A 16,085-nucleotide genomic window follows, 5' to 3' on the forward strand; every position below is an offset into this window, starting at 1 on the left:
GTCTTCGATGGTCTTGCTGAATTTTTTTTTTTATATAAACCCAAGCCCATGCAAAGATAAGGGCAACCCATATGCCAAGTCCCCGAGAGACTAGAGCATGAACCGAGAACAGCGCTTTGATCCTCTCATCTTTTAGGTCATTGTAACTAAGGTCCACTATTGATTTTACATCGGACCCTTCTTTATAGGTCGAAGCATCCCTCCATTCAGGCAAATCTCCACACTTCAACCTTTTAGCCACTGAGAGAATCATAAGAGGCAAGCCTCCACAATTCTCGACCACTCTATCCACGAGGATCTTAAATTCAGGGTCGATAACTCTGTCTCCCACTATCCTTTAAAAAAGTATACGTGCTTTTCCATGCTTTAACTCACCGAGTTGGAATTATGGATCAGTGCCACCGTCCGCCGGCAGCCTGTTGTTGCCAATTGCCACACGACCGCCGCCTACCGTTGCACGACCGCCGACCGTTGCTACCGACGGTCGCCACAAGACCGCCACACACAGCCCATTAGCCGCCGCCCCCAACCGCAGTCAGTGGGCTGCAAGCGGCAATCCTGCAGCGGCGATCGGTGGTGACAGTCGACGGTCGTGCGGTGGTCATGCGACAGTCGTGCGGCGGTCGTACGTCGGATGTGCGGCGTTCGTGCGCCGGTCGTATGGCGGCGATCGGCGGTCGACGGTCCGTGAGTAAGAAGAAAGAACAAACAAATATAAAAATTTATAAATTTTTACTAAACACATTTCTATTCTTTGTCTATTCCAAGAATAGAAATTTTCTATAAGTACGAAATACCCTATTTTACTCAGAAATTGTTCTTGGAGTAGATATAGAATAAAAAAACAATTTCAAAAAAAAAAAAAAAGTTCCTCGGAATAAAAACGTTGCCATGTGCACCCTTAGTTTCACAAATGGTAGGTTTCTTGAGAGATTGGCTGAACAAGGAATGACAGTGTATAAAGTGGTCAACTTATTCATGTACTTGAAGTCAGCCAGGTTAGCGTTGTTTCGCGGGGTTTTATCCTCGGCCTCCCACTATCAAAACTCTCTTCCATAGACAATTCTTCTAAATTAACCAAGCTTTCAATAACTTCAAGCATGGAACACAATCTCAGGTCCAAAAATCTCAATTCTTTAGTTCACCAATTTCTTTGGGCAGCCGAGCAATTCTAGAATTGAAGAAACTTAGAATTGCAATCCATTCAGCTTTCCAAGAGCAGTCACATTCTCCAGATGGCATCCATCAAGATGAGGTTTTTAAGTAACTTCATCGACAAAATGAGGGAGGTAAAAGATAGGCCAGTCAAGTCCAAGATTTGGAGCTTCTCCATAGATTCGAAAAATGAGTAGAGCATTTTGAGAAAGTTTTCTTCTAAAGACTGAAGAATCCTCATGTTCGGACAGTCCAATTTTTCAGGAAATTCATCAATGTCAACATAGTAGAAGGCCATTGCGGTGCATTTTCTGAGATCATATTGTGACCATTCTTTAAACCCAAAATCCTTTCTCCCGACCAAGGCGTTCCATTCCGTGTCAATAAATTTGTCATGCATAGAGATTGCCACATCAATAATTAGGTCATGCATGCTCAACTGGGCCCGGCCATCACTGCCTAGCAACAAAGAAGAGTCAAGGAGGCGACGTCAATCCATAATCAACCTCTTTCTAGTGTCTTCGATGGTCTTGCTGAATTTTTTTATATAAACCCAAGCCCATGCAATAGATAAGGGCAACCCATATGCCAAGTCCCCGAGAGACTAGAGCATGAACCAAGAACAGCGCTTTGATCCTCTCATCTTTTAGGTCATTGTAACTAAGGTCCACTATTGATTTTACATCGGACCCTTCTTTATAGGTCGAAGCATCCCTCCATTCAGGCAAATCTCCACACTTCAACCTTTTAGCCACTGAGAGAATCATAAGAGGCAAGCCTCCACAATTCTCGACCACTCTATCCACGAGGATCTTAAATTCAGGGTCGATAACTCTGTCCCCCACTATCCTTTAAAAAAGTATACGTGCTTCTCCATGCTTTAACTCACCGAGTTTGAATTATGGATCAGTGCCACCGTCCGCTGGCAGCCTGTTGTTGCCAATTGCCACACGACTGCCGCCTACCGCTGCATGACCGTTGACCGTCGCTGCCCACGGCAGCCGCAAGACCGCCTCACACAGCCCATTAGCCGTCGCCTCCAACCGCAATCATTAGGCTGCAAGTGGTAATCCTATGGCGGCGATCGTTGGTGATAGTCGATGATCGTGCGCTGGTCGTGCGACGATCATGCGACGGTTGTGTGGCGTTTGTGTGGCGGTCGTACGGTGGTGGTTGGCGGTTGACGGTTCATGAGTAAGAAGAAAGAACAAACAAATATAAAAATTTACAATTTTTTACTAAACACATTTCTATTCTTTCTCTATTCCAAGAATAGAAATTTTCTATAATTACCAAATACCTTATTTTACTCAGAAATTATTCTTGGAGTAGAAATAGAAAAAAAAAAACTATTTCTGAAAAAAAAAATAGTTCTCTAGAATAGAAATGTTGCCATGCGCACCCTTAGTTTTGCAAATGATAGGTTTCTTAAGAGATTGGCTGAACAAGGAATGACAATGTATAAAGTGGTCAACTTATTCATGTACTTGAACTCAGCCAGGCTAGCGTTGTTTCATGGGGTTTTATCCTCGACCTCCCACTAATCAAAACTCTCTTCCATAGACAATTCTTCTAAATTAACCAAGCTTTCAATAACTTCAAGCATGGAACACAATCTCAGGTCCAAAAATCTCAATTCTGTTAGTTCACCAATTTTTTTGGGCAGCCGAGCAATTCTAGAATTGAAGAAACTTAGGAATTGCAATCCTTTCAGCTTTCCAAGAGCAATCACATTCTCCAGATGGCATCCATCAAGACATAGATGTGAGGTTTTTAAGTAACTTCATGGACAAAAGGAGGGAGGTAAAAGATAAGCCAATCATGTCCAAGACTTGGAGCTTCTCCATAGATTTGAAAAATGAGTAGAGCATTTTGAGAAAGATTTCTTCTAATGACTGAAGAATCCTCATGTTCGGACAGCCCATTAGCCGCCACCCCCAACCGCAGTTAGTGGGCTGCAAGCGACAATCTTGCGCTTCTATCGGTGGTGATAGTCGACGGTTATGCGCCGGTTGTGCGACGGTCATGCGACGGTAGTGTGACGGTCGTGCGGCGTTCGTGCGGCGGTTGTACGGCGGCGGTTGGCGGTCGACGGTCCATGAGTAAGAAGAAAGAACAAACAAATATAAAAATTTATAAATTTTTACTAAACGCAATTCTATTCTTTTTCTATTCCAAGAATAGAAATTTTGTATAATTACCAAATACCTTATTTTACTCAAAAATTGTTCTTGGATTAGAAATAGAAAAAAAAAACTATTTCTGAAAAAAAAAAAGTTCCCTATAATAGAAATGTTGCCATGTGCACCCTTAGTTTCACAAATGATAGGTTTCTTAAGAGATTGGCTGAACGAGGAATGACAATGTATAATGTTGTCAACTTATTCATGTACTTGAACTCAGCTAGGCTAGTATTGTTTCGCGGGGTTTTATCCTCAACCTCCCACTGATCAAAACTCTCTTCCATAGACAATTCTTCTAAATTAACCAAGCTTTCAATAATTTCAAGCATGGAACACAATCTCAGGTCCAAAAATCTCAATTCTGTTAGTTAACCAAATTCTTTGGGCAGCCGAGCAATTCTAGAATTGAAGAAACTTAGGATTTGCAATCCTTTCAGCTTTCCAGGAGCAGTCACATTCTCCAGATGGCATCCATCAAGACATAGTTGTGAGGCTTTTAAGTAACTTCATGGACAAAAGGAGGGAGGTAAAAGATAAGCTAGTCAAGTCCGAGACTTGGAGCTTCTCCATAGATTCGAAAAATGAGTAGAGCATTTTGAGAAAGTTTTCTTCTAATGACTAAAGAATCCTCATGTTCGGACAGTCCAATTTTTTAGGAAATTCATCAATGTCAACATAGTAGAAGGCCATTGCGGTGCATTTTCTGAGATCATACTGTGACCATTCTTTAAACCCAAAATCCTTTCTCCCAACCAAGGCGTTCCATTCCATGTCAATAAATTTTTCATGCATAGAGATGGCCATGCCAATAATTAGGTCATGCATGCTCAACTGGGCTCAGCCATCACTCCCTAGCAACAAAGAAGAGTCAAGGAGGCGACGTCAATCCATAATCAACCTCTTTCTAGTGTCTTCGATGGTCTTGCTGATTTTTTTTTTTTTTTATAAACCCAAGCCCATGCAGTAGATAAGGGCATCCCTTATGCCAAGTCCCCGAGAGACTAGAGCATGAACCAAGAACAACGCTTTGATCCTCTCATCTTTGAGGTCATTGTAACTAAGGTCCACTATTGATTTTACATTGGACCCTTCTTTATAGGTCGAAGCATCCCTCCATTCAAGCAAATCTCCACACTTCAACCTTTTAGCCACTAAGAGAATCATAAGAGGCAAGCCTCCACAATTCTCGACCACTCTATCCACGAGGATCTTAAAGTCAGGGTCGATAACTTTGTCCCCCACTATCCTTTAAAAAAGTATACGTGCTTCTCCATGCTTTAACTCACTGAGTTGGAATTATGGATCAGAGCCACCGTCCGCCAGCAGCGTGTTGTTGCCAATCGCCACACGACCGCCGCCTACCGCTGCACGACCACCAACCGTCGCTGCCAACGGCCGCCGCAAGACCGCCGCACACAGCCTATTAGCTGCCGCCCCCAACAGCAGTCATTGGGCTGCAAGTGGCAATCCTGCGGCAATCGGTGGTGACAGTCGACGGTCATGCGTTGGTCGTGCGATGGTCGTGCGGCGTTCGTGCGGTGGTCGTACGGCAGTGGTCGGCGGTCGACAGTCTGTGAGTAAGAAGAAAGAACAAACAAATATAAAAATTTATAAATTTTTACTAAACGCATTTCTATTCTTTTTTCTATTCCAAGAATAGAAATTTTGTATAATTACAAATACCTTATTTTACTCAAAATTGTTCTTGGAGTAGAAATAAAACAAAAAAACTATTTTGAAAAAAAATATTTCCCTATAATAGAAACGTTGCCATGTGCACCCTTAGTTTCGAAAATGGTAGGTTTCTTGAGACATTAGCTGAACGAGGAATGACAATGGTATAAAATGGTCAACTTATTCATGTACTTGAACTCGGCCAAGCTAGTGTTGTTTAGCGGGTTTTATCCTCGGCCTCCCACTAATCAAGACTCTTTCTATAGACAATTCTTCTAAATTAACCAAGCTTTCAATAACTTCAAGCATGGACAATCACAGGTCCAAAAATCTCAATTCTGTTAGTTCACTAATTTCTTTGGGCAACCGAGCAATTCTAGAATTGAAGAAACTTAGGAACTGCAATCCTTTCAGCTTTTCAAGAGTAGTCACATTCTCCAGATGGCATCCATCAAGACATAGTTGTGAGGTTTTTAAGTAACTTCATTGACAAAAGGAGGGAGGTAAAAGATAAGCTAGTCAAGTCCAAGACTTGGAGTTTCTCCATAAATTTGAAAAATGAGTCGAGCATTTTGAGAAAGTTTTCTTCTAATGACTGAAGAATCCTCATGTTCGGACAGTCCAATTTTCCAGGAAATTCATCAATGTCAACATAGTAGAAGGCCATTGCGGTGCATTTTCTGAGATCATACTGTGACCATTCTTTAAACCCAAAATCCTTTTTCCCGACCGAGGCGTTCCATTCCGTGTCAATAAATTTGTCATGCATAGAGATGGCCACGTCAATAATTAGGTCATGCATGCTCAACTGGGCTCAACCATCACTGCCTAGCAACAAAGAAGATTCAAGGAGGCGACGTCCATCCATAATCAACCTCTTTCTAGTGTCTTTGATGGTCTTGCTGAATTTTTACATAAACCCAAGCCCATGCAGCAAATAAGGGCATCCCTTATGCCAAGTCCTCGAGAGACTAGAGCATGAACCAAGAACAGCGCTTTGATCCTCTCATCTTTGAGGTCATTGTAACTAAGGTCCACTATTGATTTTAGATCGGACCCTTCTTTATAGGTCAAAGCATCCCTCCATTCAGGCAAATCTCTACACTTCAACCTTTTAGCCACTGAGAGAATCAAAAGAGGCAAGCCTCCACAATTCTCGACCACTCTATTCACGAGGATCTTAAATTCAGGGTTGTTAACTCCATCCCCCCACTATCCTTTCAAAAATTATTTGTGCTTCTCCATGCTTTAACTCACTGAGTTGGAATTTTGGACCAGAGCCACCGTCCGCCGACAGCTTGCCATCGCCAATCGCCACACGACCGCCGCACGAATGCTGCTTGCCACCGCACGTCCGCCGCACGACCGCCGCTTGCCGCTGCATAACTGCCAACCGTCGCTGCCGACTACCACACACAACCTACCAGCCGTCTCCCCCTCCCGCAGTCGATGGTCGGCGGGCAGCAATCTTGCAGCGGCGGTCGGCGGTGACGATCGACGGTCATGCGGCGGTCATGCGGCAACGGGGGCGGTCAAAGGTCCATGAGTAAGAAGAAAAAAGAAATAAATATAAAAATTTATAAATTTTTACCAAACATTTTTATTCTTTTTCTATTCCAAGAATATAAATTTTGTATAGTTACTAAACACCTTATTTTACTCAAAATTATTGTTTTTTTTTTTGTTAAAAATTTACTCATAAATTGTTTCCGGAGTAGAAATTAAAAAATAAAACTATTTTTCTGAAAAGAAATAGTTTCTCGGAATAGAAACGTTGCCGTGCACACCCTTAGTTTCTCAAATGGTAGGTCTCTTGAGAGATTGGTTGAACGAGGAATGGCAATGTATAAAGTGCTCAACTTATTCATGTTCTTGAACTCAGCCAAGCTAGCGTTGTTTCGCGGGGTTTTATCCTCGGCCTCCCACTAATCAAAATTCTCTTCCATAGATAATTCTTCTAAACCAAGCTTTTAATAACTTCAAGCATGAAACACAATCTCAGGTCCAAAAATCTCAATTCTGTTAGTTCACCCATTTCTTTGGGCAGCCGAGCAATTCTAGAATTGAAGAAACTTAGGAACTGCAATCCTTTCAGCTTTCCAAGAGCAGTCACATTCTTCAGATGGCATCCATCAAGACATAGTGATGTGAGGATTTTAAGTAACTCCATCGACGAGGGGAGGCAGGTAAACGATAAGCCAATCAAGTCCAATACTTGGAGCTTCTTCATAGATTCGAAAAATGGGTCGGGCATTTTGAGAAAGTTTTCTTCTAATAACAGAAGAATCCTCATGTTCGGGCAGTTCAATTTTTCAAGAAATTCATCAATGTTAACATAGTAGAAGGCCATTGCGGTGCATTTTCTGAAATCATATTGTGACCATTCTTTAAACCCAAAATCATTTCTCTCGACCAAGGCGTTCCATTCCATGTCAGTAAATTTTTCATGCATAAAGATGGCCACGTCAATAATTAGGTCATGCATGCTCAATTGGGCCTGGCCATCACTACCTAGCAACAAAGAAGAGTCAAGGAGACGGCGTCAATCCATAATCAACCTATCTCTAGTGTCTTCGATGGTCTTGCTGAATTTTTTATATAAACCCAGCCCATGGAGTAGATAAGGGCATCACTTATGCCAAGTCCCCGAGAGACTAGAGCATGAACCAAGAATAGCACTTTGATCCTCTCATCTTTTAGGTCATTGTAACAAGTTCCACTATTGATTTTACATTGGACCCTTATTTATAGGTCAAAGCATCCCTCCATTCAGGCAAATCTCCACGCTTCAACCTTTTAGCCACTGAGGGAATCAAAAGAGGTAAGCCTCCACAATTCTCGACAACTCTATCCACGAGGATCTTAAATTTAGGGTCATTAATTCTGTCCCCCATTATCCTTTCAAAAAGTATATATGCTTCTCCATGCTTTAACTCATTGAGTTGGAATTCTAGATCAGAGCCACCATCCGCCGGTAGCCTGCCGTCGCCAACCACCACACGACCGCCGCACGACCGTTGCCTACCGCCGCACGACCGCCGACCGTCACTGCCGACAGCCACCGTCCCCTCCCGCGATCGGTGGGCTGTGGGCAGCAATCCTGCGGTGGCGGTCGGTGGTGATGGTCAACAGTCGTGTGGCAGCAGGCGGTGGCGGGTGGCGGTCCGTGAGTAAGAAGAAAAAACAAATAAATATAAAAATTTATAAATTTTTACCAAACGCATTTCTATTCTTTTTTTTTATTCCAAGAATATAAATTTTGTATAATTACCAAATACCTTATTTTACTCAGAAATTGTTCTCGGAGTAGAAATAAAAAAAAAAAAAACTATTTCGAAAGGAAATAGTTCACCGAAATAGAAACCTTGTCATGCGCACGCTTAGTTTCCCAAATGGTAGGTCTCTTGAGAGATTGGCTGAACGAGGAATGGCAATGTATAAAGTGCTCAACTTATCCATGTTCTTGAACTCGGCCAAGCTAGCGTTGTTTCATGGGGTTTTATCCTCGGCCTCCCATTGATCAAAATTCTCTTCCATAGACAATTGTTCTAAATTAACCAAGCTTTTAATAACTTCAAGCATGGAACACAATCTCAGGTCCAAAAATCTCAATTTTGTTAGTTCACTCATTTCTTTGGGCAGCCGAGCAATTCTAGAATTGAAGAAACTTAGGAACCGCAATCCTTTCAGTTTTCCAAGAGCAGTCACATTCTCCAGATGGCATCCATCAAGACATAGTGATGTGAGGCTTTTAAGTGACTCCATCGACGAAGGGAGGGAGATAAAAGATAAGCCAGTCAAGTCCAATACTTGGAGCTTCTCCATAGATTTGAAAAAAGGGTCGGGCATTTTGAGAAAGTTTTCTTCTAATAACAGAATAATCCTCATGTTCTGGCAGTCCAATTTTTCAGGAAATTCATCAATGTCAATATAGTAGAAGACCATTACGGTGCATTTTTTGAGATCATACTGTGACCATTCTTTAAACCCACAGTCCTTTCTCCCGACCAAGGCGTTCCATTCCATGTCAATAAATTTGTCATGCATAGAGATGGCCACATCAATAATTAGGTCATGCATGCTCAACTGGGCTTGGCCATCACTGCTTAGCAACAAAGAAGAGTTAAGGAGGCGACGTCAATCCATAATCAACCTATCTCTAGTGTCTTCGATAGTCTTGCTAAATTTTTTATATAAACCCAAGCCCATGTAGTAGGTAAGGGCATCCCTTATGCCAAGTCCCCGAGAGACTAGAGGATGAACCAAGAATAGCGCTTTGATCCTCTCATCTTTTAGGTCATTGTAACTAAGGTCCACTATTGATTTTACATCGGACCCTTCTTTATAGGTGAAAGCATCCCTCCATTTAGGCAAATCTCCACGCTTCAACCTTTTAGCCACTGAGAGAATCAAAAGAGGCAAGCCTCCACAATTCTCGACCACTCTATCTACGAGGATCTTAAATTCAGGGTCATTAACTCTGTCCCCCACTGTCCTTTAAAAAAGTATACGTGCTTCTCCATGCTTTAACTCATTGAGTTGGAATTCTCGATCAGAGCCACCGTCTGTAGGTAGCTTGCCGTCGCCAATCGCCACACGATTGCCACATGACCGCCGCCGTAGGACTACCGCCCACAGCCCAACGGCTGCCGCCCCCTCCTACGGCCGGTGGGTTGCAGGCGTCAATCCTACAATGATGATGACAGTCGGCGGTCGTGTGGCGGTCATGCGGCGTTTGTGCGGCGGTCGTGTGGTGGCGGGCGGCGATCGGCGGTCCGTGACTAAGAAGAAAAAACAAATAAATACGAAAATTTGTAAATTCTTACCAAACGCATTTCTATTCTTTTTCTATTCCAAGAATTATAAAAATTTATTATTACCAAACACCTTATTTTACTCAGAAATTGTTCTCGTAGTATAAAAAAAAAAAACTATTTCTGAAAATAAATAGTTCCCCGGAATAGAAACGTTGCCATTCACACCTTTAAGAGCCGTGATGACCCATGACGTTTCTTGCCGTAGAGAGGGAACAGCTGAGAAAACATCGGGTGCATCTCTTATGCCACCTCATTTTTTTGGTAATAATCTGTGGAGGCGGCTTCCGTCAACTTGTTCTTGGCTGATTTCTTTCTTGAATTTTGCAGAGGAGACACGAAGAGCTATCACAAGAGCAAGAGGTTTTTACATTCTTGCCTACATTCACGTTAGCATGAAAGCATTAGTAATTAAAATTTCTTAATTCATGATTTAAAGATATCAATTTGCATGTGCAGGTGACCATAACCCAAAATACTTTATTACGTATCTTATGAGATTTACGCATGTGACTTCCAATTCTTAAATTGGAAATTCTTTGATATCTTGACCGTTTGCACCACTCATGGGAACTGTAAATTTCATATTCTCGTTAGTAACATCTCAAATATATTGACAAATCGCAAATTTGACTCTCATGCACCGTTGAAAGAGGGGGGCTAGTGATGTGTTGGTTCCTAAGGTTTAAATTTTGCCTCGATCCACATGGAAATCCCCCCCCCCCAAAAAATTCTACTAACTTGTCTGTGGAATTATGGATTTTTGACACTTTTTGATAGATTATTTCCGTTAAAATAGATCTCCCTTTCCATTTTGTGATATAGATACAGATTATTACACTTTTTGTTCTTACTGATGCGGGCTTTGTAAATTAAGTTGCGAAGACTCGACGGATTGGCTCTCTTCCACAAAATTGCCTTTCTATTCCTCCATAAGCCAATTGTTCTCTCCATTGTTTAGATTCCCCTGGCTTGGGACTCTTTCGACCATGTTCGCAATTTCAATAAAGTTTTCTTTGACCCCACGAAAAAAGATCTTTGCCTTTTCTCTTGCCCCACAAAGGATGATACACATGAGTCAATTCTTTCTTTATTTTCTTGGGTCCGTCCAACTTGTCCAGATCAATAATTGCGAGCGACAATCAGACACAGAAGACAAAATAAAACAAAGGCAACGACTATGGATGGTGTGGGTCCTGGAAATTGAGATGTTATCTTCAGTCCCTTCCCATCTAAAAAGGTCAGGTTTTGATTGATAAGCAACTCTTCACATGAGCTCGCCATAAGATTCCCCTTTCTCTCTTACATAATGCGTGGAAAAGCGACTAGCGTTTCTTCTTCTAGGCTATGGTTCCTACAAAGACAAAGCATAATCAAAAGGGCTTAAACAATAATTTCCTTGCCATCATGTCCGTTTAACATAACAAAATTTATCTATTAATTACTCCGTATTTGAAAATAATTATGATAATAGATGGCTTGTGGTTAGGAATTTCCACCGTCTTTGCAAAGGCCGGCTTGCATTTGAAAATATCTATGCTAATAGGTGGAGGTTTGGTAATTGATTTGTAATAGCTAAATTCTTCAACGGTTGAAAGTGTTAGGGCATGGCTTGATTTTAGTGATAACGATTATGCATATAATACTAAGAGCTATCATATTTGTATACGAAATTATGTGCAATCATGTCATCTAATGCTTTTTTTTTTCTAAGTTAAATTTTTCTTAATGGTGGATTACTCTATCTACTCTTTTGCTAATAATTATTTTCATCATTTTCTTATATTCATTTATTTGTAATTAGGGGTGATCGGGTCCGTGGTGGGTAGGGTCTAGACCTGACCCCGCTCCCGACCCCGTTATAACCGGCTTCTCTTTTTTGGACCCCGTTCCCGACCCCACATTGGACCCCCGTTCCCGACCCACCCTGTTTTTCCGGTCCAGAACAGGTCAACCCCGTTTATATTGGAACCTGTTTTGCAAAAATTAATGTACAGCACTCATATTTAAAATAAAGCGTTTAACATTCATATCGATCATCATAAGCACATCCACTGTTGTAGCAAATAATTTGTACCTCATAACATCACTAGAAAAGGAAAAGAAAGAGAGTATTTCATCACATCATAGGTATCCACTCTAACTCCATTGAGCATTTGTTGTAAAGAAAAGGCAAAAAGAAGAATTGATCGTATTCCAATGCCCCATCAACAAACCAATCATCGCATCTCGACCACTTCCATGATATTTAAGCTGCAACAATGCCAACAATGGCATACATCAACTGCTGAAACCAGGAAAAAAATAGAATGCAACAACTTGAGGCATTCGTTTTCTCACAAGAAAGATGTGCAATAACTTACCATTCTGAAACAACATGGATTCTCAAGTAGATATTCTGATCTGTCAAAGTTTGTGCTAACTTCTTCCCACTCCTCCTAGGTAATCACTCTTATATTTTTTTATAACTAGGATTGAGGCACCCACCTTAGGACCTTAGGTAGGCAAACCCTTGAAAATGTTTGTACTCAGTGGTGTGGGAATCAAACTTGTACGGCGTGCCAAATTCACACATATAAGTATGCCCTTAACCCCTTAGTTGATCCTATGGGGTATATTGACTATCTTATATCACCACACCAGAGCATTAACTTGACATGTCATTGTAAAGGGCTCTTTTACGGAGCAAGTATGAAGCACATGGTCCACTATAATGAAATTAATTTGTTAGAAGACCAAAAGATGATACTCCAAAAATGAAGCGCTATAACTATAGAGATTCAATTGATGATAATATATCAAAACATATATACAGTGGAAAGAATGAATATTCACAACGCAATAAAAACAAATTGCTGAGTAGCCAAATGCTTAATCCTCCAAATATTAAATCCACGCCTTCGTGCAGCTCAAAAAATCAGATAAATGGACAATCACCACAATTTCAACACAAAAGCACAAGCAGATAAAGAGCGATAACCCTAAAATTCAGATGATGAAAAAGCTGATCACAAAGTTGAAATTATTCAGACCCAGATCTGCAGCCCACAGGCACAGATGAACCTCACAGAGAGAAAATCGCAGATTCAGGCTACTCACCAAAAAAAGCCAAAGCAGCAATCTGTATTCACAAAACAAACACAGACCCAAAAACCAAAATCGTGATTCACAATAACCTCAAATGCTCATTCGCTCGTTCGCTCAACTCCTGACCAATTCTCAAGATTCGTCCTACCGAGAAAAAAAACACCAGACTTGCAATACAAGAACGAATCAAAAGAGCAAACATCGACAGCGCCGGCGCCGGCGCGGGGGACGGGGACTTGCCGAACAGCTCGGCGGGGAGGAGGACGCTGTCGACGGTGAAGATCGCGACGGGGGTGGACTTGAGCACCGTGCTGGCCACCCGTGAGAAGTCGACCCCGGTGTCGAGACGAGGAGGCCCGCGAACGTCTTGCACCCAACCTTCTCGAGCAGCAAGGCCGACGGCGCCGGGGTGGTGAGGATGGCCGGGACCAAGATGGGGGCACTGATCTGGAGGAAGGCGATGCTGCTTCCGCTCGGATGGATCGGCGGAGGTGAGACCGTGAGAGGCTGAGAGCGACGAGCGTGCTGCGTGAGAGACTGAGAGTAAAGTTAGAAAGTCTAGGGTTTTGTTTTGGGGCCCAAAAACCGGTTCTCAAACCGGTTCCCAAACCGATCCGGTCGATCCGGTTCCCGGGTGGGTATTCCCTCGGAACCGGTTCCCGGACCGGTTCAAACAGGGTCTGAGCTTTGGGAACCGGTTCCCTGACCGGTTTCAACCGGAACCGTTCCCGACCCTGTTTTCCGGGTGGGCCGAACCGGGAACCGGGTTGACCCGGTCCGGTTGCACACCCCTATTTGTAATATACATATTATTAATTTTTTGTGATGAAATTTTCTGGTAGCAATGGATTTTCTTTTATTGATTCGCTAATATCATCTACCAAATATGGGCTATCATGTCATAAATTGGATCTCAATATTGCGAAAAATCTTTTAACGAAAACCTCATAGTCCTCGATTTAAGGTCAAATGAATATCATAGCATAATATGTATCCCTATATTGTTAAACATTTTTGAAAACTCACAACAATCGTTAATTTAAATAAACTAATAAAAATATGTTAAAATTACCATAAAAATTAGATCAGATGAAGAAGCACATGTGCTACCACGTGGGTCACTCTCACACGAGTAATATCCACTTCTATGTGTATAAAGATAGATTACCAATGATCAAATTTTTAAGTCTAGAGTAGCACTGAATAAATCTATGTATATGTACTCATCTGACTGATGAAGAGTGCAAGATCAATATTTACTTGTCTCAACCTACCCCTCAATATAAAAGGAAATAGGTTTAGGAGTATTGCATAAAAGACGTCCCTATGGCCCATGATTAGACGTAGGCTTTTCTAAGTTCACACCTCCCGTGATGTTTAGTGTTCATAAATTTTTTCAAATGAGTCGCTACTAGTTTATTAGGATTGGCTATAAATCAAATGAGGTATGGGAGTATACCTCATTTCCTACGTAATCAAATAATCTAAGATTGGAGACTTGATTACACTAATTAAATAATTAATGCAATTTCGATACCTAATCTTGTTCATTTCAAAAACATTTTCCATGAGGCAGTCTATGTTGATTTTAGACCTATTCACTAATACATAAAGTGATCATGCGAATGCCCAATCATTAACATGACAATTAGCAACTAAAGTGGCATCGAATAAATTGAATCGGAAGAGCAAGAATCTAGCAATATCAAATAAGGAGCTTGTCATCTTAGACTAAGCTAAAGGGAAATCATAATCAACATATGGAAAAGGTGTAATTAAGGGTATTTGTTTTAATGACAATCGGAACCCTATGATAAAGTCATAAGGGCTTCTTTAATTTTTTAACACAATTTTCTTATCAATGATTTTCCCATAACTTTAAGAGAAGGCTACCTTGAAAGAGTATTTTAAAGCATTTTCTGACTTTAGGAAAAATATTTTTTTTTTCGGACTTTTTAATTAACTTTTATAAAATTAATTTTTTTATTCAATTAATAAGCCGTCTAAAAATAGGGACTTAGCCAGAACATGGATGAACTTGGACTCACAGTTCAAACTAGAGGGGACGATTGATCTTATCCTCAAGCTCACTCCATTTCTACCCTTTCTAAGGCTAATTGGGAAAAAACTCCCAAGTGAGCCTCCACCAAAGCTACACCAAGCTCATTCCTTTGTAACTAAGTGCACTAAGCCCATATTACTAAAAAGAACTCAGCCCAAGCACTTCCAAAAATGAAGCCAACCCGAATTCATTAAAACCACTCAAGCCCAAAATTACAATCATTGAATAAACCCACACATCCACAACCGAGACTCTCCCCAAACCATAACGTGAAGAAATTATTCTCATCGTCAACGGCGTGACCACATCCCTGCATCTTCACAACAAGCGACTTTCAGCCACCAAGCAATCACTTGTCTCCATCGCTAATCACTGGAGACTCCCGTTTGCAGCCACACCCCGAACACCAAGGACAACCGCAGGGCTAGACCAAGGCACGAAGCAAAGCAACCCAAAAAAATTCGGTAGAAATGAAACATGACCGAAAATGTACTTGCTAATCACAAGAGAGGCTACAATGCATCACACATGTTCACGGGCTCCTTTCAACAATTCAAAAGTCCAGATTCAACCGAATAGATTTGGTTCAGATATTTCATCGTAGTTTGAAACGCACTGGCTAAATGAGGGAAAAACCAACCAACTTGTGTTGGGACTCACAATAATCAACAAGTAGTGGCCCAAAGTAGCGGTGCACGGATGAATGGGGCTGATGCTTGCGAGAACCGAACAACAAAGAAGTCCAGTCCAGCGAGCCCAAAAAGGGGCAAAGCAAGGCACAAACAGCCAGCACCACCCATGCGATCGTTATGAGTGGGTTTGTGATTGAGGCCTATGAGTTTTCAGGCCAAGCCCAATCTTGCGAGGTTTATCAATAGTAGATGAGTCTAAAATGGGTGACTCGCAAAGCAACTAAATCATCTTCAATCAACTAAGCTCACTTCCTTGATACGTCACTCATCCTCCAGGGGAGAGGATCTAGTAAATTTTGGATGGTAGATATTGGAAAGCTGGGGCAAGATTTATAAAGGAAATATAAAGAAAACTGGATCCAGTGCCTTTTTCTCCCTCTTTGATGGTTCGACCGTTTTTTGACTTGAACTGAATGCA

At 41.6% G+C, this 16,085-nt stretch overlaps 1 long non-coding RNA gene across 1 annotated transcript; it reads right to left on the reverse strand.

Moving 5' to 3' along the window:
- Nucleotides 1–11,829: 11,829 nt before the first annotated feature.
- LOC104420149 lies at nucleotides 11,830–12,331 on the reverse strand. The gene is made up of 2 exons (XR_005548286.1): nucleotides 12,190–12,331; nucleotides 11,830–12,079 (listed from the first exon to the last, which is right to left on the reverse strand). It is a non-coding gene; the product is annotated as an uncharacterized LOC104420149 (long non-coding RNA).
- Between the last annotated feature and the right edge of the window lie 3,754 nt (nucleotides 12,332–16,085).

Source organism: Eucalyptus grandis, chromosome 2 (assembly GCF_016545825.1).
Source record: "Eucalyptus grandis isolate ANBG69807.140 chromosome 2, ASM1654582v1, whole genome shotgun sequence".
Lineage (NCBI taxonomy): Eukaryota > Viridiplantae > Streptophyta > Magnoliopsida > Myrtales > Myrtaceae > Eucalyptus > Eucalyptus grandis.